This window comes from Camelus ferus, chromosome 32 (assembly GCF_009834535.1).
Source record: "Camelus ferus isolate YT-003-E chromosome 32, BCGSAC_Cfer_1.0, whole genome shotgun sequence".
In the NCBI taxonomy this organism is placed as follows: Eukaryota; Metazoa; Chordata; class Mammalia; order Artiodactyla; family Camelidae; genus Camelus; species Camelus ferus.
The window spans coordinates 24,838,169-24,864,455 of record NC_045727.1 but is presented as its reverse complement, the minus strand read 5'-3'; positions in this window follow the sequence as shown (position 1 = coordinate 24,864,455).

Below are 26,287 nucleotides of genomic sequence, written 5' to 3'. Positions count from 1 at the left end.
CCTCCCCATAGTCAGAATTTCGGATCACGGCCGAATGTGTGGGGGAGGTTTGGGGTCGCCTTCCACGCAGCTGCCTGGTCTCACAGGTGTTGCCTGGCAGGGTGTATTCTGCTAATTACCTCCCCTGTCCAGGGGGAGGCACTAGATGTTACCTGCATTTCCAGCCCAACCCCCGCATTTTCCCGGCAGCCCGCAATAGGAGACACTCGGGAAATACACGCGGTGAGCTCCTAGGAGATCCCAGGCGCTGCAGACAGAAGACAGAACCCCCCCACACTCAGAATTCCAGAAAACGGCCGAGTGGGTGGGGGAGGTTTAAGGTTGCACTCCACGCAGCTGCCAGGTGTCACAGGTGTTGCCTGGCAGGGGGAAGTCCGCTATTTAATTCCCCTGTTCAGGGGGAGGCACTAGATGCTACTTGCATTTCCAGCCGAAACCCCGCCTATCCCCGGGAGCCCGCACAAGGAGACATTCGGGGAAGACACGCGGAGGGCTCCTAGTATATCCCAGGCGCTGCAGACAGAAGACGGAACCTCCCCACATTCAGCATTAGGAAAGACGGCCGAGTGTGTGGGGGAGTTTTGTGCCGCGCTCCACGCAGCTGCCTGGTGTCACAGGTGTTGCCTGGCAGGGGGATTTCCGCTAATTACCTCCCCAGTCCAGGAGGAGGCACTAGATACTACCTGCATTTCCAACACAAACCCCGCCTTTCCATTGAAGCCTGCACTATGAGACAATCGGGGAAGACACGAGGACGGCTCCTAGGACATATCAGGCCCGGCAGACAGAAGACGGAACCTCCCCACACTCAGAATTCCGGATCACGTACCTGTGCGTGTGGGAGGTTTAGGGCCGCCGTCCACAAAGCTGCCTGGTTTCACAGGTGTTGCTTGGCAGGGGGATGTCCGCTAATTACCTCCCCTGTCCAGCGGGAGGCACTAGAGGCTACCTGCATTTCCAGCCCAACACCCGCATTTCCCCGGCAGCCAGCACTAGGAGAAACTCGAGGAATACACGCAGAGCGCTCCTAGGAGATCCCAGGCGCTGCAGACAGAAGACGGAACCTCCCCACACTCAGAATTTCGGAAAACGGCCGAGTGGTTGGGGAAGGATTAGGGACGCCCTCGACGCAGCTGGCGGGTGTCTTAGGTGTTGCCAGGCAGGGGGAAGTCCGCTAATTAACTCCCCTGTTCAGGGGGAGGCACTAGATGCTACTTGCATTTCCAGCTCAACCCCCGCCTATGCCCGGGAGCCCGCACAAGGAGACATTCGGGGAAGACACGCGGAGGGCTCCTATGATATCTCAGGCGCTGCAGACAGAAGACGGAACCTCCCCACATTAAGAATTAGGAAAGACGGTCGAGTGTGTGGGGAAGTTTGGGGCCAGCTTCCACGAAGCTGCCTGGTGTCACAGGTGTTGTCTGGCAGGGGGATGTCCGCTAATTACCTCCCCTGTCCACGGGGAGGCACTAGATGCTACCTGCATTTCCAGCCCAACCCCCGCCTTTCCCCAGCAGCCCGCACTAAGAGACACTCGAGGAAGTCACGCTGACGGCTCCTAGGAGATCCCAGGCGCTGCAGAGAGAAAAAGGATCCTCCCCACACTAGAATCCCCGAACACGGCCGAGTGTGTGGGGGAGGTTTGGGGCCGCCCTCCACGCAGCTACATGATTTCACGGGTGGTGCCTGGCAGGGGGAAGTCCGCTAATTACCTCCCCATTCCAGGAGGAGGCAGCAGATGCTACCTGCATTTCCAGCCCAACCCCCGTTTCCCTGGCAGCTCGCTGTAGGAGACAATCGGGGAAGACAGGTGGAGGGCTCTTAGGAGATCACAGGCGCTGCAGACAGAAAAGGGAACCTACATAAACTGAGAATTCCGGATCACGTACGAGTGAGTGGGGGAGGTTTGTGGCCGCCCTCCACACAGCTGCCTGGTGTCACAGTTGTTGCCTGGCAGGGGGAATTCCCCTAATTACCTCCCCTGTACTGGGGGAGTCACTAGATGCTACCTGCATTTCCAGCATAACCCCCGAATTTCCCCTGCAGCACGCACTAAGAGACACTCGGTGAAGACACGCGGAGGGCTTCTAGGAGATCCAAGGCGCTGCAGACAGAAGACGGAAACTCCCCACACTCAGAATTCCGGATCACGTATTAGTGTGTGGGGGAGGTTTTCGGCCGACATCCACGCAGATGCCTTTTTCATAGTTGTTGCCTGGCAGGGGGAACTCCGCTAAATTCCTCCCCTCTCCAGGGGGAGGCACTAGATGCTACTTGCATTTCCAGCCCAACCCCCGCCTATCACCGGGAGCCCGCACTAGAGGATACTCGGGGAAGTCACGCGGAGGGCTCTTAAGAGATCCCAGGCGCTGCAGACTGAAGACGGAACATCCCCACACTCAGAATTAAGGAATACGGCCGAGTGTGTAGGGGAGGTGGGGTCACCCTCCACCCAGCTGCCTCGTGTCACAGCTGTAGCATGGCAGGAGGAAGTCCGCTAAATACCACCACTGACCAGTGGGAGGCACTAGATGCTACCTATTTTTCCAAAACTAACCCCGCTTATCCATTGAAGCCCGCACTATGAGACACTCTGGGAAGACACGTGGAGGGCTCCTAGGAGATATCAGGCGCTGCAGACAGAAGACGGAAACTCCACACACTCAGAATTCCGGATCACGGCCGAGTGGGTGGGGGAGGTTTGGGGCCGCCCTTCACGCAGCTGCCTGGTGTCACAGGTGTTGCCTGGCAGGGGGTAGTCTGCTAATTACCTCCCCTGTCCATGGGGAGGCACTAGATGCTACCTGCATTTCCAGCCAAAACCCCGCCTTTCCCCAGCAGACCACAATAGGTGACACTCGGGGAAGTCAGGCGGAGGGCTCCTAGGAGATCCCAGGCACTGCAGACAGATGAGTGAACCTACCCACACTAAGAATTCCGGATAACGTACGAGTATGTTTGGGAGGTTTAGGGCCGCCGTCCACGCATCTGCCAGGTTTCACAAGAGTTGTTGGCAGAGGGAAGTCCGCTAATTACCTCCCCTGTCCAGGGGGAGGCACTAGATGCTACCTGCATTTCCAGGAAATCCCCCGCACTTCCCCGGCAGCCCGCACTATGAGACACTCGAGCAACACCCGCGGAGGGCTCCTAGGAGATCCCAGGTGCTGCAGAAAGAAGACGGAACCTCCCCACACTGAGAATTCCGGATCACGGCCGAGTGTGTGGGGGAGGTTTGGGGCCGCACTCCACGCAGCTGCCTGGTGTCACAGGTGTTGCCTGGCAGGGGAACGTCCGCTAATTACCTCCCCTGTCCAGGTGAAGGCACTAGATGCTACCTGCATTTCCAGCCCAACCGCCACATTTCCCCGGCAGCCCGCACTAGGAGAAACTCGAGGAAGTCACGCTGACGGCTACTAGGAGATCCCAGGCGCTGCAGACAGAAAACGGAACCTCTCCACACTCAGAATTCCGGATCAAGGCCGAGTGTGTGGGGGAGGTTTGGGGCCGCCCTCCACGCAGCGGCCTGGTGTCACAGGTGGTGCCTGGCAGGGGGAATTCCGCTAAATACCTCCCCATTCCAGGAGGAGGCAGCAGATGCTACCTGCATTTCCAGCCCAACTCCCGTTTCCCTGGTAGCTCGCTGTAGGTGACAATCGGGAAAGACAGGCGGAGGGCTCCTAGGAGATCACAGGTGCTGCAGACAGAAGAGGGAACCTACCCACACTCAGAATTCCGGATCAAGTACTAGTGAGTGGGAGAGGTTTGGGGCCGCCCTCGACGCAGCTGCCTGGTGTCACAGGTGTTTCCTGGCGGGGGGAATTCCGCTAATTACCTCCCCTCTGCAGGGGGAGGCACTAGAAGCTACCTGAATTTCCATCCCAACCCCCGACTTTCCCCGGCATCCCGCACTAAGAAACACTAGGGGAAGACACGCCGAGGGCTCCTAGGTGATCCCAGGCACTGCAGACAGAAAACGGAACCTCCCCAAACTCAGAAACCCGGAACACGCCCGAGTGTGTGGGGGAGGTTTGGGGCCGCACTCCACGCAGTTGCCTGGTGTCACAGGTGTTGCCTGGCAGGGGGAAGTCCGCTAATTACCTCCCCATTCCAGGAGGAGGCAGCAGATGCTACCTGCATTTCCAAAACAACCCCCGGCTTTCATTTGAAGCCCGCAATATGAGACACTCGGGGAAGACACGAGGAGTGCTCCTAGGACATATCAGGCGCTGCAGACAGATGACGGAACCTCCCCACACTCAGAATTCCGAATCACGTACCAGTGTGTGTGGGAGGTTTAGGTCCGCCGTCCACGCAGCTGCCAGGTGCCACAGGTGTTGCCTGGCAGGGGGATGTCCGCTAATTACCTCCCATGTTCAGCGGGAGGCACTAGATGCTACCTGTATTTCCAGAACAACCCCCGTTTCCCCGGCAGCTCGCAGTAGGATACATTCGGGGAAGACACGCGGAGGTCTCCTAGGGGATCACAGGCGCTGAAGACAGAATACGGAATATCCCCACACTCAGAATTCCGGAACACAGTCGAGTGTGTGGGGGAGGTTTATGGCCGCCCTCCACCCAGCTGCCTCGTGTCAAATCTGTAGCCTGGCAGGGGGAACAACGCTAATTACCTCCCCTGTCCAGGGGGAGGCACTAGATGCTACCTACATTTCCAAGAAATCCTCCGCATTTCCCCGGCAGCCCGCACTAGGAGACACTCGGGTAAGACCCTCGGAGGGCTCCTAGGAGATCCCAGGCGCTGCAGACAGAAGACGGAACCTCCCAACACTGAGAATTCTGGATGACGGCCGAGTGAGTGGGGGACGTTTGGTGACGCCTTCCCCCCAGCAGCCTGGTGTCACATGTGTTGAATTGCAGGGGGAATTCCGCTAATTACCTCCTCTGTCCAGGTGAGGCACTAGATGCTACCTGCATTTCCAGCCCAACCCCCGCCATTCCCCGGCATCCCGCACTAGGAGACACTCGAGGAAGTCAAGCGGAGGGCTCCTAGGAGATCCGAGGCGCTGCAGACAGAAAAGGGAACCTACCCAAACTGAGAATTCCGGATCACGTACGAGTGAGTGGGGGAGGTTTGTGGCCGCCCTCCACACAGCTGCCTGGTGTCACAGTTGTTGCCTGGCAGGGGGAATTCCCCTAATTACCTCCCCTGTCCAGGGGGAGTCACTAGATGCTACCTGCATTTCCAGCATAACCCCCGAATTTCCCCTGCAGCACGCACTAGGAGACACTCGGTGAAGACACGCAGAGGGCTTCTAGGAGATCCAAGGCGCTGCAGACAGAAGACGGAAACTCCCCACACTCAGAATTCCGGATCACTTATTAGTGTGTGGGGGAGGTTTTCGGCCGACATCCACGCAGATGCCTTTTTCATAGTTGTTGCCTGGCAGGGGGAACTCCGCTAAATTCCTCCCCTCTCCAGGGGGAGGCACTAGATGCTACTTGCATTTCCAGCCCAACCCCCGCCTATCACCGGGAGCCCGCACTAGAAGACACTCGGGGAAGTCACGCGGAGGGCTCTTAGGAGATCCCAGGCGCTGCAGACTGAAGACGGAACATCCCCACACTCAGAATTAAGGAATACGGCCGAGTGTGTAGGCGAGGTGGGGTCACCCTCCACCCAGCTGCCTCGTGTCACAGCTGTAGCATGGCAGGAGGAAGTCCGCTAAATACCACCACTGTCCAGTGGGAGGCACTAGATGCTACCTACATTTCCAAAACTAACCCCGCTTATCCATTGAAGCCCGCACTATGAGACACTCTGGGAAGACACGTGGAGGGCTCTTAGGAGATCCCAGGCGCTGCAGACTGAAGACGGAACATCCCCACACTCAGAATTAAGGAATACGGCCGAGTGTGTAGGGGAGGTGGGGTCAGCCTCCACCCAGCTGCCTCGTGTCACAGCTATGGCATGGCAGGAGGAATTCCGCTAAATACCACCACTGTCCAGTGGGAGGCACTAGATGCTACCTACATTTCCAAAAATAACCCCGCTTATCCATTGAAGTCCGCACTATGAGACACTCTGGGAAGACACGTGGAGGGCTCCTAGGAGATATCAGGCGCTGCAGACAGAAGACGGAAACTCCACACACTCAGAATTCCGGATCACGGCCGAGTGGGTGGGGGAGGTTTGGGGCCGAACTTCACGCAGCTGCCTGGTGTCACAGGTGTTGCCTGGCAGGGGGTAGTCTGCTAATTACCTCCCTGTCCATGGGGAGGCACTAGATGCTACCTGCATTTCCAGCCAAAACCCCGCCTTTCCCCAGCAGACCACAATAAGTGACACTCGGGGAATTCAGGCGGAGGGCTCCTAGGAGATCCCAGGCACTGCAGACAGATGAGTGAACCTACCCACACTAAGAATTCCGGATAACGGACGAGTGTGTTTGGGAGGTTTAGGGCCGCCGTCCACGCATCTGCCAGGTTTCACAAGTGTTGTTGGCAGGGGGAAGTCCGCTAATTAACTCCTCTGTCCAGGGGGAGGCACTAGATGCTACCTACATTTCCAGGAAATCCCCCGCATTTCCCCGGCAGCCCGCACTATGAGACACTCGAGCAACACCCGCGGAGGGCTCCTAGGAGATCCCAGGTGCTGCAGAAAGAAGACGGAACCTCCCCACACTGAGAATTCCGGATCACGGCCGAGTGTGTTGGGGAGGTTTGGGGCCGCACTCCACGCAGCTGCCTGGTGTCACAGGTGTTGCCTGGCAGGGGAACGTCCGCTAATTATCTCCCCTGTCCAGGTGAAGGCACTAGATGCTACCTGCATTTCCAGCCCAACCGCCACATTTCCCCGGCAGCCCGCACTAGGAGAAACTCGAGGAAGTCACGCTGACGGCTACTAGGAGATCCCAGGCGCTGCAGACAGAAAACGGAACCTCCCCACACTCAGAATTCCGGATCACCGCCGAGTGTGTGGGGGAGGTTTGGGGCCGCCCTCCACGCAGCTGCCTGGTCTCACAGGTGGTGCCTGGCAGGGGGAAGTCCGCTAAATACCTCCCCATTCCAGGAGGAGGCAGCAGATGCTACCTGCATTTCCAGCCCAACTCCCGTTTCCCTGGTAGCTCGCTGTAGGGGACAATCTGGAAAGACAGGCGGAGGGCTCCTAGGAGATCACAGGCGCTGCAGACAGGAGAGGGAACCTACCCACACTCAGAATTCCGGATCAAGTACTAGTGAGTGGGAGAGGTTTGGGGCCGCCCTCGACGCAGCTGCCTGGTGTCACAGGTGTTTCCTTGCAGGGGGAATTCCGCTAATTACCACCCCTCTGCAGGGGGAGGCACTAGAAGCTACCTGAATTTCCAGCCCAACCCCCGCCTTTCCCAGGCATGTCGCACTAAGAGACACTACGGGAAGACACGCCGAGTGTTCTTGGAGATCCCAGGCACTGCAGACTGAAAACGGAACCTCCCCACACTCAGAATCCCGGAACACGGTCGAGTGAGTGGGGGAGGTTTGGGGCCGCATTCCACGCAGCTGCCTGGTTTCACAGGTTTTACCTGGCAGGGGGAAGTCCGCTTATTACCTCCCCTGTCCTGGATTAGGCACAAGATGCTACCTGCATTTCCTATACAATCCCTGCTTTTCCATTGAAGCCCGCAGTAAGAGTACTCGGGAAATACACGCGGTGGGCTCCAAGGAGATCCCAGGCGCTACAGACAGAAGACGGAACCTCCCCACACTCAGAAACCAGGAAAAAGACCGAGTGGTTTGGGGAGTTTTGGGGCCGCTCTCCATGCAGCTGCCTGGTGTCACAGCTGTTGCCTGGCAGGGGGAATTCGGCTAATTACCTCCCCTGTCCAGGAGGAGGCACTAGATACTACCTGCATTTCCAGCCCAACCCCCGCCTTTCCCCGGCAGCCCGCACTAGGAGACACTCGGGGAATACACGCAGTGGGCTCCTAGGAGATCCCAGGCGCTGCAGACAGAAGACGGAAGCTCCCCACACTCAGAATTCCGGAAAAAGGCCGAGTGGGTGGGGGAGGTTTAGGGACGCCCTTCACGCAGCTGCCTGGTGTCACAGATATTGCCTGGCATGTGGATGTCCGCTAATTACCTCCCCTGTCCAGGAGGAGGCACTAGATACTACCTACATTTCCAACACTTTCCCGCCTTTCCATTGAAGCCCGCACTAGGAGACACTCGGGGAAGACACGAGGAGGGCTCCTAGGAGATCCCAGTCACTGCAGAGACAAAACGGAACCTCCCCACTCTCAGAATTCCGGATCACGGCCGAGTGTGTGGGTAAGTTTGGGGCCAGCTTCCACGCAGCTGCCTGGTGTCACAGGTGTTGCCTGGCAGGGGAATTTCCGCTAATTACCTCCACAGTCCAGGAAGAGGCACTAGATACTACCTGCATTTCCAACACAACCCCCGCCTTTCCATTGAAGCCCGCACTATGATACACTCGGGGAAGACACGAGGACGGCTCCTAGGACATATCAGGCGCTGCAGACAAAAGACGGAACCTCCCCACATTCAGAATTAAGAAACACGGCGAGTGTGTGGGGGAGTTTGGGGCCACCTTCCACGCAGCTGACTGGTGTCACAGTTGTTGCCTGGCAGGGGAAATTCCGCTAATTACCTCCCCTGTCCAGGGGGAGGCACTAGATGCTACCTGAATTTCCAGCCTACCCCCGCATTTCCCCGGCAGCCCGCACTAGTAGACACTCAGGGAAGTCACGCGGATGGCTCCTAGGAGATCCCATGCGCTGCAGACTGAAGACGGATCATCCCCACACTCAGAATTAAGGAATACGGCCGAGTGTGTAGGGGATGTGTGGTCGCCCTCCACCCATCTGCCTCGTGTCACAGCTGTAGCCTGGCTGGGGGAAGTCCGCTAAATACCTCCCCAGTCCAGGGGGAGGCACAAGTGCTACCTGCATTTCCAGGAAATCCCACGGTTTTCCCCGGCAGAACGCACTAGGAGACACTCGATCAACACACGCGGAGGGCTCCTAGGAGATCCCAGGCGCTGCAGACAGAAGACGGAACCTCCCCACACTGAGAATTCCGGATCACAGCCGAGTGTGTGGGGGAGGTTTGGGGCCGCACTCCACGCAGCTGCCTGGTGTCACAGGTGTTTCCTGGCAGGGGAAAGTCCGCTAATTACCTCCCCTGTCCAGGTGGAGGCACTAGATGCTACCTGCATTTCCAGCCCATACCCCGCCTTTCCCCGGCAGCCCGCAATAGGAGACACTCGAAGAAGTCACGCTGACGGCTCCTAGGAGAACCCAGGCGCTGCAGACAGAAAACGGAACCTCCCGACACTCAGAATCCCCAAATACTGCCGAGTGAGTGGGGGAGGTTTGGGGCCACCCTCCACGCAGCTGCCTGCTGTCACAGGTGTTTCCTGGCAGGGGGAATTCCGCTAATTACCTACCCCCTGCAGGGGGAGGCACTAGAAGCTACCTGCATTTCCAAAACAACCCCCGCTTTTCCATTGATGCCCAGAGTAAGAGTACTCGGGAAATACACGCGGTGGGCTCCTAGGAGATCCCAGGCGCTACAGACAGAAGACGGAACCTCCCCACACTCAGAAACCAGGAAAAAGACCGAGTGGTTTGGGGAGTTTTGGGGCCGCCCTCCATGAAGCTGCCTGGTGTTACAGCTGTTGCCTGGCAGGGAGAATTCGGCTAATTACCTCCCCTGTCCAGGAGGAGGCACTAGATGCTACCTGCATTTCCAACACAACCCCCGACTTTCCATTGAAGCCCGCAATATGAGACACTCGGGGAAGACACGCGGAGGGCTCCTAGGAGATATCAGGCACTGCAGACTTAAGACGGAACCTCCCCATAGTCAGAATTTCGGATCACGGCCGAATGTGTGGGGGAGGTTTGGGGTCGCCTTCCACGCAGCTGCCTGGTCTCACAGGTGTTGCCTGGCAGGGTGTATTCTGCTAATTACCTCCCCTGTCCAGGGGGAGGCACTAGATGTTACCTGCATTTCCAGCCCAACCCCCGCATTTTCCCGGCAGCCCGCACTAGGAGACACTCGGGAAATACACGCGGTGAGCTCCTAGGAGATCCCAGGCGCTGCAGACAGAAGACAGAACCCCCCCACACTCAGAATTCCAGAAAACGGCCGAGTGGGTGGGGGAGGTTTAAGGTTGCACTCCACGCAGCTGCCAGGTGTCACAGGTGTTGCCTGGCAGGGGGAAGTCCGCTATTTAATTCCCCTGTTCAGGGGGAGGCACTAGATGCTACTTGCATTTCCAGCCGAAACCCCGCCTATCCCCGGGAGCCCGCACAAGGAGACATTCGGGGAAGACACGCGGAGGGCTCCTAGTATATCCCAGGCGCTGCAGACAGAAGACGGAACCTCCCCACATTCAGCATTAGGAAAGACGGCCGAGTGTGTGGGGGAGTTTTGTGCCGCGCTCCACGCAGCTGCCTGGTGTCACAGGTGTTGCCTGGCAGGGGGATTTCCGCTAATTACCTCCCCAGTCCAGGAGGAGGCACTAGATACTACCTGCATTTCCAACACAAACCCCGCCTTTCCATTGAAGCCTGCACTATGAGACAATCGGGGAAGACACGAGGACGGCTCCTAGGACATATCAGGCCCGGCAGACAGAAGACGGAACCTCCCCACACTCAGAATTCCGGATCACGTACCTGTGCGTGTGGGAGGTTTAGGGCCGCCGTCCACAAAGCTGCCTGGTTTCACAGGTGTTGCTTGGCAGGGGGATGTCCGCTAATTACCTCCCCTGTCCAGCGGGAGGCACTAGAGGCTACCTGCATTTCCAGCCCAACACCCGCATTTCCCCGGCAGCCAGCACTAGGAGAAACTCGAGGAATACACGCAGAGCGCTCCTAGGAGATCCCAGGCGCTGCAGACAGAAGACGGAACCTCCCCACACTCAGAATTTCGGAAAACGGCCGAGTGGTTGGGGAAGGATTAGGGACGCCCTCGACGCAGCTGGCGGGTGTCTTAGGTGTTGCCAGGCAGGGGGAAGTCCGCTAATTAACTCCCCTGTTCAGGGGGAGGCACTAGATGCTACTTGCATTTCCAGCTCAACCCCCGCCTATGCCCGGGAGCCCGCACAAGGAGACATTCGGGGAAGACACGCGGAGGGCTCCTATGATATCTCAGGCGCTGCAGACAGAAGACGGAACCTCCCCACATTAAGAATTAGGAAAGACGGTCGAGTGTGTGGGGAAGTTTGGGGCCAGCTTCCACGAAGCTGCCTGGTGTCACAGGTGTTGTCTGGCAGGGGGATGTCCGCTAATTACCTCCCCTGTCCACGGGTAGGCACTAGATGCTACCTGCATTTCCAGCCCAACCCCCGCCTTTCCCCAGCAGCCCGCACTAGAGAAACTCGAGGAAGTCACGCTGACGGCTCCTAGGAGATCCCAGGCGCTGCAGAGAGAAAAAGGATCCTCCCCACACTAGAATCCCCGAACACGGCCGAGTGTGTGGGGGAGGTTTGGGGCCGCCCTCCACGCAGCTACATGATTTCACGGGTGGTGCCTGGCAGGGGGAAGTCCGCTAATTACCTCCCCATTCCAGGAGGAGGCAGCAGATGCTACCTGCATTTCCAGCCCAACCCCCGTTTCCCTGGCAGCTCGCTGTAGGAGACAATCGGGGAAGACAGGTGGAGGGCTCTTAGGAGATCACAGGCGCTGCAGACAGAAAAGGGAACCTACATAAACTGAGAATTCCGGATCACGTACGAGTGAGTGGGGGAGGTTTGTGGCCGCCCTCCACACAGCTGCCTGGTGTCACAGTTGTTGCCTGGCAGGGGGAATTCCCCTAATTACCTCCCCTGTACTGGGGGAGTCACTAGATGCTACCTGCATTTCCAGCATAACCCCCGAATTTCCCCTGCAGCACGCACTAAGAGACACTCGGTGAAGACACGCGGAGGGCTTCTAGGAGATCCAAGGCGCTGCAGACAGAAGACGGAAACTCCCCACACTCAGAATTCCGGATCACGTATTAGTGTGTGGGGGAGGTTTTCGGCCGACATCCACGCAGATGCCTTTTTCATAGTTGTTGCCTGGCAGGGGAACTCCGCTAAATTCCTCCCCTCTCCAGGGGGAGGCACTAGATGCTACTTGCATTTCCAGCCCAACCCCCGCCTATCACCGGGAGCCCGCACTAGAAGATACTCGGGGAAGTCACGCGGAGGGCTCTTAAGAGATCCCAGGCGCTGCAGACTGAAGACGGAACATCCCCACACTCAGAATTAAGGAATACGGCCGAGTGTGTAGGGGAGGTGGGGTCACCCTCCACCCAGCTGCCTCGTGTCACAGCTGTAGCATGGCAGGAGGAAGTCCGCTAAATACCACCACTGACCAGTGGGAGGCACTAGATGCTACCTATTTTTCCAAAACTAACCCCGCTTATCCATTGAAGCCCGCACTATGAGACACTCTGGGAAGACACGTGGAGGGCTCCTAGGAGATATCAGGCGCTGCAGACAGAAGACGGAAACTCCACACACTCAGAATTCCGGATCACGGCCGAGTGGGTGGGGGAGGTTTGGGGCCGCCCTTCACGCAGCTGCCTGGTGTCACAGGTGTTGCCTGGCAGGGGGTAGTCTGCTAATTACCTCCCCTGTCCATGGGGAGGCACTAGATGCTACCTGCATTTCCAGCCAAAACCCCGCCTTTCCCCAGCAGACCACAATAGGTGACACTCGGGGAAGTCAGGCGGAGGGCTCCTAGGAGATCCCAGGCACTGCAGACAGATGAGTGAACCTACCCACACTAAGAATTCCGGATAACGTACGAGTATGTTTGGGAGGTTTAGGGCCGCCGTCCACGCATCTGCCAGGTTTCACAAGAGTTGTTGGCAGAGGGAAGTCCGCTAATTACCTCCCCTGTCCAGGGGGAGGCACTAGATGCTACCTGCATTTCCAGGAAATCCCCCGCACTTCCCCGGCAGCCCGCACTATGAGACACTCGAGCAACACCCGCGGAGGGCTCCTAGGAGATCCCAGGTGCTGCAGAAAGAAGACGGAACCTCCCCACACTGAGAATTCCGGATCACGGCCGAGTGTGTGGGGGAGGTTTGGGGCCGCACTCCACGCAGCTGCCTGGTGTCACAGGTGTTGCCTGGCAGGGGAACGTCCGCTAATTACCTCCCCTGTCCAGGTGAAGGCACTAGATGCTACCTGCATTTCCAGCCCAACCGCCACATTTCCCCGGCAGCCCGCACTAGGAGAAACTCGAGGAAGTCACGCTGACGGCTACTAGGAGATCCCAGGCTCTGCAGACAGAAAACGGAACCTCCCCACACTCAGAATTCCGGATCAAGGCCGAGTGTGTGGGGGAGGTTTGGGGCCGCCCTCCACGCAGCGGCCTGGTGTCACAGGTGGTGCCTGGCAGGGGGAATTCCGCTAAATACCTCCCCATTCCAGGAGGAGGCAGCAGATGCTACCTGCATTTCCAGCCCAACTCCCGTTTCCCTGGTAGCTCGCTGTAGGTGACAATCGGGAAAGACAGGCGGAGGGCTCCTAGGAGATCACAGGTGCTGCAGACAGAAGAGGGAACCTACCCACACTCAGAATTCCGGATCAAGTACTAGTGAGTGGGAGAGGTTTGGGGCCGCCCTCGACGCAGCTGCCTGGTGTCACAGGTGTTTCCTGGCGGGGGGAATTCCGCTAATTACCTCCCCTCTGCAGGGGGAGGCACTAGAAGCTACCTGAATTTCCAGCCCAACCCCCGCCTTTCCCAGGCATGTCGCACTAAGAGTCACTACGGGAAGACACGCCGAGTGTTCCTAGGAGATCCCAGGCACTGCAGACTGATAACGGATCCTCCCCACACTCAGAATCCCGGAACACGGTCGAGTGTGTGGGGGAGGTTTTGGGCCGCATTCCACGCAGCTGCCTGGTTTCACAGGTTTTGCCTGGCAGGGGGAAGTCCGCTTATTACCTCCCCTGTCCTGGATTAGGCACAAGATGCTACCTGCATTTCCAAAACAATCCCTGCTTTTCCATTGAAGCCCGCAGTAAGAGTACTCGGGAAATACACGCGATGGGCTCCTAGGAGATCCCAGGCACTACAGACAGAAGACGGAACCTCCCCTATCTCAGAAACCAGGAAAAAGACCGAGTGGTTTGGGGAGTTTTGGGGCCGCAATCCATGCAGCTGCCTGGTGTCACAGCTGTTGCCTGGCAGGGGGAATTCGGCTAATTACCTCCCCTGTCCAGGAGGAGGCACTAGATACTACCTGCATTTCCAGCCCAACCCCCGCATTTTCCCGGCAGCCCGCACTAGGAGACACTCGGGGAATACACGCAGTGGGCTCCTAGGAGATCCCAGGCGCTGCAGACAGAAGACGGAACCTCCCCACACTCAGAATTCCGGAAAAAGGCCGAGTGTGTGGGGGAGGTTTAGGGACGCACTTCACGCAGCTGCCTGGTGTCACAGATATTGCCTGGCATTGGGATGTCCGCTAATTACCTCCCCTTTCCAGGAGGAGGCACTTGATACTACCTAAATTTCCAAAACTTTCCCGCCTTTCCATTGAAGCCCGCACTAGTAGATACTCGTGGAAGACACGAGGAGGGCTCCTAGGAGATCCCAGTCACTGCAGAGACAAAACGGAACCTCCCCACTCTCAGAATTCCGGATCATGGCCGAGTGTGTGGGTAAGTTTGGGGCCAGCTTCCACGCAGCTGCCTGGTGTCACAGGTGTTGCCTGGCAGGGGAATTTCCGCTAATTACCTCCACAGTCCAGGAAGAGGCACTAGATACTACCTGCATTTCCAACACAACCCCCGCCTTTCCATTGAAGCCCGCACTATGATACACTCGGGGAAGACACGAGGACGGCTCCTAGGACATATCAGGCGCTGCTGTCAGAAGACGGAACCTCCCCACATTCAGAATTAAGAAATACGGCGAGTGTGTGGGGGAGTTTGGGGCCACGTTCCACGCAGCTGCCTGGTGTCACAGTTGTTGCCTGGCAGGGGAAATTCCGCTAATTACCTCCCCTGTCCAGGGGGAGGCACTAGATGCTACCTGAATTTCCAGCCTACCCCCGCATTTCCCCGGCAGCCCGCACTAGTAGACACTCAGGGAAGTCACGCGGATGGCTCCTAGGAGATCCCATGCGCTGCAGACTGAAGACGGATCATCCCCACACTCAGAATTAAGGAATACGGCCGAGTGTGTAGGGGATGTGTGGTCGCCCTCCACCCATCTGCCTCGTGTCACAGCTGTAGCCTGGCTGGGGGAAGTCCGCTAAATACCTCCCCAGTCCAGGGGGAGGCACAAGTGCTACCTGCATTTCCAGGAAATCCCACGGTTTTCCCCGGCAGACCGCACTAGGAGACACTCGATCAACACACGCGGAGGGCTCCTAGGAGATCCCAGGCGCTGCAGACAGAAGACGGAACCTCCCCACACTCAGAATTCCGGATCACGGCCGAGTGTGTGGGGGAGGTTTGGGGCCGCACTCCACGCAGCTGCCTGGTGTCACAGGTGTTTCCTGGCAGGGGAAAGTCCGCTAATTACCTCCCCTGTTCCAGGTGGAGGCACTAGATGCTACCTGCATTTCCAGCCCATACCCCCGCCTTTCCCCGGCAGCCCGCAATAGGAGACACTCGAAGAAGTCACGCTGACGGCTCCTAGGAGAACCCAGGCGCTGCAGACAGAAAACGGAACCTCCCGACACTCAGAATCCCCAAATACTGCCGAGTGAGTGGGGGAGGTTTGGGGGCCGCCCTCCACGCAGCTGCCTGCTGTCACAGGTGTTTCCTGGCAGGGGGAATTCCGCTAATTACCTCCCCCCTGCAGGGGGAGGCACTAGAAGCTACCTGCATTTCCAAAACAACCCCCGCTTTTCCATTGATGCCCGCAGTAAGAGTACTCGGGAAATACACGCGGTGGGCTCCTAGGAGATCCCAGGCGCTACAGACAGAAGACGGAACCTCCCCACACTCAGAAACCAGGAAAAAGACCCGAGTGGTTTGGGGAGTTTTGGGGCCGCCCTCCATGAAGCTGCCCTGGTGTTACAGCTGTTGCCTGGCAGGGGGAATTCGGCTAATTACCTCCCCTGTCCAGGGAGAAGGCACTAGATGCTACCTGCATTTCCAAAACAACCCCCGACTTTCCATTGAAGCCCGCAATATGAGACACTCGGGGAAGACACGCGGAGGGCTCCTAGGAGATATCAAGTACTGCAGACTTAAGACGGAACCTCCCCATAGTCAGAATTTCGGATCACGCCCGAGTGTGTGGGGGAGGTTTGGGGTCGCCTTCCACGCAGCTGCCTGGTCTCACAGGTGTTGCCGGCAGGGTGTATTCTGCTAATTACCTCCCCTGTCCAGGGGGAGGCACTAGATGCTACCTGCATTTCCAGCCCAACCCCCGCATTTTCCCGGCAGCCTGCACTAGGAGACACTCGGGAAATACACGCGGTGAGCTCCTGGGAGATCCCAGGCGCTGCAGACAGAAGACGGAACCCCCCCACACTCTGAATTCCGGAAAACGGCCGAGTGGGTGGGGGAGGTTTAGGGTCGCACTCCACGCAGCTGCCAGGTGTCACAGGTGTTGCCTGGCAGGGGGAAGTCCGCTATTTAATTCCCCTGTTCAGGGGGAGGCACTAGATGCTACTTGCATTTCCAGCCGAAACCCCGCCTATCCCCGGGAGCCCGCACAAAGAGACATTCGGGGAAGACACGCGGAGGGCTCCTAGGATATCCCAGGCGCTGCAGACAGAAGACGGAACCTCCCCACATTCAGCATTAGGAAAGACGGCCGAGTGTGTGGGGGAGTTTTGTGCCGCGCTCCACGCAGCTGCCTGGTGTCACAGGTGTTGCCTGGCAGGGGGATTTCCGCTAATTACCTCCCCAGTCCAGGAGGAGGCACTAGATACTACCTGCATTTTCAACACAAACCCCGCCTTTCCATTGAAGCCTGCACTATGAGACAATCGGGGAAGACACGAGGACGGCTCCTAGGACATATCAGGCCCTGCAGACAGAAGACGGAACCTCCCCACACTCAGAATTCCGGATCACGTACCTGTGCGTGTGGGAGGTTTAGGGCCGCCGTCCACGAAGCTGCCTGGTTTCACAGGTGTTGCTTGGCAGAGGGATGTCCGCTAATTACCTCCCCTGTCCAGCGGGAGGCACTAGATGCTACCTGCATTTCCAGCCCAACACCCGCCTTTCCCAGCAGCCAGCACTAGGAGAAACTCGAGGAATACACGCGGAGCGCTCCTAGGAGATCCCAGGCGCTGCAGACAGAAGACGGAACCTCCCCACACTCAGAATTTCGGGAAAACGGCCCGGAGTGGTTGGGGGAGGATTAGGGACGCCCTCGACGCAGCTGGCGGGTGTCTTAGGTGTTGCCAGGCAGGGGGAAGTCCGCTAATTAACTCCCCTGTTCAGGGGGAGGCACTAGATGCTACTTGCATTTCCAGCTCAACCCCCGCCTATGCCCGGGAAGCCCGCACAAGGAGACATTCGGGGAAGGACACGCGGAGGGCTCCTATGATATCTCAGGCACTGCAGACAGAAGACGGAACCTCCCCACATTAAGAATTAGGAAAGACGGTCGAGTGTGTGGGGAAGTTTGGGGCCAGCTTCCACGAAGCTGCCTGGTGTCAAAGGTGTTGTCTGGCAGGGGGATGTCCGCTAATTACCTCCCCTGTCCACGGGTAGGCACTAGATGCTACCTGCATTTCCAGCCCAACCCCCGCCTTTCCCCAGCAGCCCGCACTAGGAGACACTCGAGGAAGTCACGCTGACGGCTCCTAGGAGATCCCAGGCGCTGCAGAGGGAAAAAGGATCCTCCCCACACTCAGAATCCCCGAACACGGCCGAGTGTGTGGGGGAGGTTTGGGGCCGCCCTCCACGCAGCTGCCTGGTGTCACAGTTGTTGCCTGGCATGGGGAATTCCGCTAAATACCCTCCCCATTCCAGGAGGAGGCAGCAGATGCTACCTGCATTTCCAGCCCAACCCCCGTTTCCCTGGCAGCTCCCTGTAGGAGACAATCGGGAAAGACTGGTGGTGGGCTCCTAGGAGATCACAGGCGCTGCAGACAGAAGAGGGAACTTACCCACACTCAGAATTCCGGATCAAGTACTAGTGAGTGGGAGAGGATTGGGAACGCCCTCGACACAGCTGCCTGGTGTCACAGGTGTTTCCTGGCAGGGGGAATTCCGCTAATTACCTCCCCTCTGCGGGGGGGAGGCACTAGAAGCTAAATGAATTTCCACCCCAACCCCAACATTACCCGGCATCCCGCACTAGGAGACACCGATGAAGACACGCGGAAGGCTCCTAGGAGATCCGAGGCGCTGCAGACAGAAAAGGGAACTTACCCAAAATGAGAATTCCGGATCACGTACGAGTGAGTGGGGGAGGTTTGTGGCCACCCTCCACGCAGCTTGCCTGGTGTCAACAGTTGTTGCCTGGCATGGGAATTCCCCTAATACCTCCCTGTCCAGGGGAGTCACTAGATGCTACCTGCATTTCCAGCATAACCCCCGAATTTCCCCTGCAGCACGCACTAGGAGACACTCGGTGAAGACACGCGGAGGGCTTCTAGAGATCCAAGGCGCTGCAGACAGAAGACGGAAACTCCCCACACTCAGAGTTCCGGATCACGTATTATGTGTGGGGGAGGTTTCGGCCGACATCCACGCAGATGACTTTTTCATAGTTGTTGCCTGGCAGGGGGAACTCCGCTAAATTCCTCCCCTCTCCAGGGGGAGGCACTAGATGCTACTTGCATTTCCAGCCCAACTCCCGCCTATCACCAGGATCCCGCACTAGAAGACACTCGGGGAAGTCACGCGGTGGGCTCTTAGGAGATCCCAGGCGCTGCAGACTGAAGACGGAACATCCCCACACTCAGAATTAAGGAATACGGCCGAGTGTGTAGGGGTTGGGGTCACCCTTCACCCACCTGCCTCGTGTCACAGCTGTAGCATGGCAGGAGGAAGTCCGCTAAATACCACCACTGTCCAGTGGGAGGCACTAGATGCTACCTACATTTCCAAAAAAACCCCGCTTATCCATTGAAGCCCGCACTATGAGACACTCTGGGAAGACACGTGGAGGGCTCCTAGGAGATATCAGGCGCTGCAGACAGAAGACGGAAACTCCACACACTCAGAATTCCGGATCACGGCCGAGTAGGTGGGGGAGGTTTGGGGCCGCCCTTCACGCAGCTGCCTGGTGTCACAGGTGTTGCCTGGCAGGGGGTAGTCTGCTAAATACCTTCCCTGTCCATGGGGAGGCACTAGATGCTACCTGCATTTCCAGCCAAAACCCCGCCTTTCCCCAGCAGACCACAATAGGTGACACTCGGGGAAGTCAGGCGGAGGGCTCCTAGGAGATCCCAGGCACTGCAGACAGATGAGTGAACCTACCCACACTAAGAATTCCGGATAACTTACGAGTGTTTGGGAGGTTTTGGGCCGCCATCCACGCATCTGCCAGGTTTCACAAGTGTTGTTGGCAGGGGGAAGTCCGCTAATTACCTCCCCTGTCCAGGGGGAGGCACTAGATGCCACCTGCATTTCCAGGAAATCCCCCCACTTCCCCGGCAGCCCGCACTATGAGACACTCGAGCAACACCCGCGGAGGGCTCCTAGGAGATCCCAGTTGCTGCAGAAAGAAGACGGAACCTCCCAACTGAGAATTCCGGATCACGGCCGAGTGTGTGGGGGAGGTTTGGGGCCGCACTCCACGCAGCTGCCTGGAGTCACAGGTGTTGCCTGGCAGGGGAACGTCCGCTAATTACCTCCCCTGTCCAGGTGAAGGCACTAGATGCTACCTGCATTTCCAGCCCAACCGCCACATTTCCCGGCAGCCCGCACTAGGAGAAACTCGAGGAAGTCACGCTGACGGCTACTAGGAGATCCCAGGCGCTGCAGACAGAAAACGGAACCTCCCCACACTCAGAATTCCGGATCAAGGCCGAGTGTGTGGGGGAGGTTTGGGGCCGCCCTCCACGCAGCTGCCTGGTCTCACAGGTGGTGCCTGGCAGGTGGAAGTTCGCTAAATACCTCCCCATTCCAGGAGGAGGCAGCAGATGCTACCTGCATTTCCAGCCCAACTCCCGTTTCCCTGGTAGCTCGCTGTAGGGGACAATCTGGAAAGACAGGCGGAGGGCTCCTAGGAGATCACAGGCGCTGCAGACAGGAGAGGGAACCTACCCACACTCAGAATTCCGGATCAAGTACTAGTGAGTGGGAGAGGTTTGGGGCCGCCCTCGACGCAGCTGCCTGGTGTCACAGGTGTTTCCTGGCAGGGGGAATTCCGCTAATTACCCCCCTCTGCAGGGGGAGGCACTAGAAGCTACCTGAATTTCCAGCCCAACCCCGCCTTTCCCAGGCATGTCGCACTAAGAGACACTACGGGAAGACACGCCGAGTGTTCTTGGAGATCCCAGGCACTGCAGACTGAAAACGGAACCTCCCCACACTCAGAATCCCGGAACACGGTCGAGTGAGTGGGGGAGGTTTGGGGCCGCATTCCACGCAGCTGCCTGGTTTCACAGGTTTTACCTGGCAGGGGGAAGTCCGCTTATTACCTCCCCTGTCCTGGATTAGGCACAAGATGCTACCTGCATTTCCTATACAATCCCTGCTTTTCCATTGAAGCCCGCAGTAAGAGTACTCGGGAAATACACGCGGTGGGCTCCAAGGAGATCCCAGGCGCTACAGACAGAAGACGGAACCTCCCCACACTCAGAAACCAGGAAAAAGACCGAGTGGTTTGGGGAGTTTTGGGGCCGCTCTCCATGCAGCTGCCTGGTGTCACAGCTGTTGCCTGGCAGGGGGAATTCGGCTAATTACCTCCCCTGTCCAGGAGGAGGCACTAGATACTACCTGCATTTCCAGCCCAACCCCCGCCTTTCCCCGGCAGCCCGCACAAGGAGACACTCGGGGAATACACGCAGTGGGCTCCTAGGAGATCCCAGGCGCTGCAGACAGAAGACGGAGCTCCCCACACTCAGAATTCTGGAAAAAGTCCGAGTGGGTGGGGAGGTTTAGGGACGCCCTTCACGCAGCTGCCTGGTGTCACAGATATTGCCTGGCATGTGGATGTCCGCTAATTACCTCCCCTGTCCAGGAGGAGGCACTAGATACTACCTACATTTCCAAAACTTTCCCGCCTTTCCATTGAAGCCCGCACTAGGAGACACTCGGGGAAGACACGAGGAGGGCTCCTAGGAGATCCCAGTCACTGCAGAGACAAAACGGAACCCCCCACTCTCAGAATTCCGGATCACGGCCGAGTGTGGGTAAGTTTGGGGCCAGCTTCCACGCAGCTGCCTGGTGTCACAGGTGTTGCCTGGCAGGGGAATTTCCGCTAATTACCTCCACAGTCCAGGAAGAGGCACTAGATACTACCTGCATTTCCAACAAACCCCCGCCTTTCCATTGAAGCCCGCACTATGATACACTCGGGGAAGACACGAGGACGGCTCCTAGGACATATCAGGCGCTGCAGACAAAAGACGGAACCTCCCCACATTCAGAATTAAGAAACACGGCGAGTGTGTGGGGGAGTTTGGGGCCACCTTCCACGCAGCTGACTGGTGTCACAGTTGTTGCCTGGCAGGGGAAATTCCGCTAATTACCTCCCCTGTCCAGGGGGAGGCACTAGATGCTACCTGAATTTCCAGCCTACCCCCGCATTTCCCCGGCAGCCCGCACTAGTAGACACTCAGGGAAGTCACGCGGATGGCTCCTAGGAGATCCCATGCGCTGCAGACTGAAGACGGATCATCCCCACACTCAGAATTAAGGAATACGGCCGAGTGTGTAGGGGATGTGTGGTCGCCCTCCACCCATCTGCCTCGTGTCACAGCTGTAGCCTGGCTGGGGGAAGTCCGCTAAATACCTCCCCAGTCCAGGGGAGGCACAAGTTCTACCTGCATTCCAGGAAATCCCACGGTTTTCCCCGGCAGAACGCACTAGGAGACACTCGATCAACACACGCGGAGGGCTCCTAGGAGATCCCAGGCGCTGCAGACAGAAGACGGAACCTCCCCACACTGAGAATTCCGGATCACAGCCGAGTGTGTGGGGGAGGTTTGGGGCCGCACTCCACGCAGCTGCCTGGTGTCACAGGTGTTTCCTGGCAGGGGAAAGTCCGCTAATTACCTCCCCTGTCCAGGTGGAGGCACTAGATGCTACCTGCATTTCCAGCCCATACCCCGCCTTTCCCCGGCAGCCCGCAATAGAGAGACACTCGAAGAAGTCACGCTGACGGCTCCTAGGAGAACCAGGCGCTGCAGACAGAAAACGGAACCTCCCGACACTCAGAATCCCCAAATACTGCCGAGTGAGTGGGGGAGGTTTGGGGCCGCCCTCCACGCAGCTGCCTGCTGTCACAGGTGTTCCTGGCAGGGGGAATTCCGCTAATTACCTACCCCCTGCATGGGGAGGCACTAGAAGCTACCTGCATTTCCAAAACAACCCCCGCTTTTCCATTGATGCCCAGAGTAAGAGTACTCGGGAAATACACGGTGGGCTCCTAGGAGATCCCAGGCGCTACAGACAAAAGACGGAACCTCCCCACACTCAGAAACCAGGAAAAAGACCGAGTGGTTTGGGGAGTTTGGGGCCGCCCTCCATGAAGCTGCCTGGTGTTACAGCTGTTGCCTGGCAGGGGGAATTCGGCTAATTACCTCCCCTGTCCAGGAGGAGGCACTAGATGCTACCTGCATTTCCAACACAACCCCCGACTTTCCATTGAAGCCCGCAATATGAGACACTCGGGGAAGACACGCGGAGGGCTCCTAGGAGATATCAGGCACTGCAGATTAAGACGGAACCTCCCCATAGTCAGAATTTCGGATCACGGCCGAATGTGTGGGGGAGGTTTGGGGTCGCCTTCCACGCAGCTGCCTGGTCTCACAGGTGTTGCCTGGCAGGGTGTATTCTGCTAATTACCTCCCCTGTCCAGGGGGAGGCACTAGAAGTTACCTGCATTTCCAGCCCAACCCCCGCATTTTCCCGGCAGCCCGCACTAGGAGACACTCGGGAAATACACGCGGTGAGCTCCTAGGAGATCCCAGGCGCTGCAGACAGAAGACAGAACCCCCCCACACTCAGAATTCCAGAAAACGGCCGAGTGGGTGGGGGAGGTTTAAGGTTGCACTCACGCAGCTGCCAGGTGTCACAGGTGTTGCCTGGCAGGGGGAAGTCCGCTATTTAATTCCCCTGTTCAGGGGGAGGCACTAGATGCTACTTGCATTTCCAGCCGAAACCCCGCCCCGGGAGCCCGCACAAGGAGACATTCGGGGAAGACACGCGGAGGGCTCCTAGTATATCCCAGGCGCTGCAGACAGAAGACGGAACCTCCCCACATTCAGCATTAGGAAAGACGGCCGAGTGTGTGGGGGAGTATTGTGCCGCGCTCCACGCAGCTGCCTGTGTCACAGGTGTTGCCTGGCAGGGGGATTTCCGCTAATTACCTCCCCAGTCCAGGAGGAGGCACTAGATACTACTGCATTTCCAACACAAACCCCGCCTTTCCATTGAAGCCTGCACTATGAGACAATCGGGGAAGACACGAGGACGGTCCTAGGACATATCAGGCCCTGCAGACAGAAGACGGAACCTCCCCAACTCAGAATTCCGGATCACGTACCTGTGCGTGTGGGAGGTTTAGGGCCGCCGTCCACGAAGCTGCCTGGTTTCACAGGTGTTGCTTGGCAGGGGGATGTCCGCTAATTACCTCCTCTGTCCAGCGGGAGGCACTAGAGTCTACCTGCATTTCCAGCCCAACACCCGCATTTCCCCGGCAGCCAGCACTAGGAGAAACTCGAGGAATACACGCAGAGCGCTCCTAGGAGATCCCAGGCGCTGCAGACAGAAGACGGAACCTCCCATACTCAGAATTTCGGAAAGGAAAACGGCCGAGTGGTTGGGGAAGGATTAGGGACGCCCTCGACGCAGCTGGCGGGTGTCTTAGGTGTTGCCAGGCAGGGGGAAGTCCGCTAATTAACTCCCCTGTTCAGGGGGAGGCACTAGATGCTACTTGCATTTCCAGCTCAACCCCCGCCTATGCCCGGGAGCCCGCAAAGGAGACATTCGGGGAAGACACGCGGAGGGCTCCTATGATATCTCAGGCGCTGCAGACAGAAGACGGAACCTCCCCACATTAAGAATTAGGAAAGACGGTCGAGTGTGTGGGGAAGTTTGGGGCCAGCTTCCACGAAGCTGCCTGGTGTCACAGGTGTTGTCTGGCAGGGGATGTCCGCTAATTACCTCCCCTGTCCACGGGAGGCACTAGATGCTACCTGCATTTCCAGCCCAACCCCGCCTTTCCCCAGCAGCCCGCACTAGGAGACCTCGAGGAAGTCACGCTGACGGCTCCTAGGAGATCCCAGGCGCTGCAGAGAGAAAAGGATCCTCCCCACACTAGAATCCCCGAACACGGCCGAGTGTGTGGGGGAGGTTTGGGGCCGCCCTCCACGCAGCTACATGATTTCACGGGTGGTGTGGCAGGGGGAAGTCCGCTAATTACCTCCCCATTCCAGGAGGAGGCAGCAGATGCTACCTGCATTTCCAGCCCAACCCGTTTCCCTGGCAGCTCTTGTAGGAGACAATCGGGGAAGAAAGGTGGAGGGCTCTTAGGAGATCACAGGCGCTGCAGACAGAAAAGGGAACCTACATAAACTGAGAATTCCGGATCACGTACGAGTGAGTGGGGGAGGTTTGTGGCCGCCCTCCACACAGCTGCCTGGTGCAAGTTGTTGCCTGGCGGGGAATTCCCCTAATTACCTCCCCTGTACTGGGGGAGTCACTAGATGCTACCTGCATTTCCAGCATAACCCCCGAATTTCCCCTGCAGCACGCACTAGGAGACACTCGGTGAAGACACGCGGAGGGCTTCTAGGAGATCCAAGGCGCTGCAGACAGAAGACGGAAATCCCCACACTCAGAATTCCGGATCACGTATTAGTGTGTGGGGGAGGTTTTCGGTCGACATCCACGCAGATGCCTTTTTCATAGTTGTTGCCTGGCAGGGGGAACTCGCTAAATTCTCCCCTCTCCAGGGGGAGGCACTAGATGCTACTTGCATTTCCAGCCCAACTCCCGCCTATCACCGGGAGCCCGCACTAGAAGATACTCGGGGAAGTCACGCGGAGGGCTCTTAAGAGATCCCAGGCGCTGCAGACTGAAGACGGAACATCCCCACACTCAGAATTAAGGAATACGGCCGAATGTGTAGGGGAGGTGGGGTCACCCTCCACCCAGCTGCTCGTGTCACAGCTGTAGCATGGCAGGAGGAAGTCCGCTAAATACCACCACTGACCAGTGGGAGGCACTAGATGCTACTATTTTTCCAAAACTAACCCCGCTTATCCATTGAAGCCCGCACTATGAGACACTCTGGGAAGACACGTGGAGGGCTCTAGGAGATATCAGGCGCTGCAGACAGAAGGACGGAAACTCCACACACTCAGAATTCCGGATCACGGCCGAGTGGGTGGGGGAGGTTGGGGCCGCCCTTCACGCAGCTGCCTGGTGTCACAGGTGTTGCCTGGCAGGGGGTAGTCTGTAATTATCCCTGTCCATGGGGAGGCACTAGATGCTACTGCATTTCCAGCCAAAACCCCGCCTTCCCCAGCAGACCACAATAGGTGACACTGGGGGAAGTCAGGCGGAGTGCTCCTAGGAGATCCCAGGCACTGCAGACAGATGAGTGAACCTACCCACACTAAGAATTCCGGATAACGTACGTGTGTTTGGGAGGTTTAGGGCCGCCGTCCACGCATCTGCCGGGTTTCACAAGAGTTGTTGGCAGGGGGAAGTCCGCTAATTACCTCCCTGTCCAGGGGGAGGCACTAGATGCTACCTGCATTTCCAGGAAATCCCCCGCACTTCCCCGGCAGCCCGCACTATGAGACACTCGAGCAACACCCGCGGAGGGCTCCTAGGAGATCCCAGGTGCTGCAGAAAGAAGACGGAACCTCCCCACACTGAGAATTCCAGGATCACGGCCGAGGTGTGGGGGAGGTTTGGGGCCGCACTCCACGCAGCTGCCTGGTGTCACAGGTGTTGCCTGGCAGGGGAACGTCCGTAATTACCTCCCCTGTCCAGGTGAAGGCGCTAGATGCTACCTGCATTTCCAGCCAACCGCCACATTTCCCCGGCAGCCTGCACTAGGAGAGAAACTCGAGGAAGTCACGCTGACGGCTACTAGGAGAGCAGTCGCAGACAAAAACAGGAACCTCCCCACACTCAGAATTCCGGATCACGGCCGAGTGTGTGGGGGAGGTTTGGGGCCGCCCTCCACGCAGCTGCCTGGTCTCACAGGTGGTGCCTGGTAGG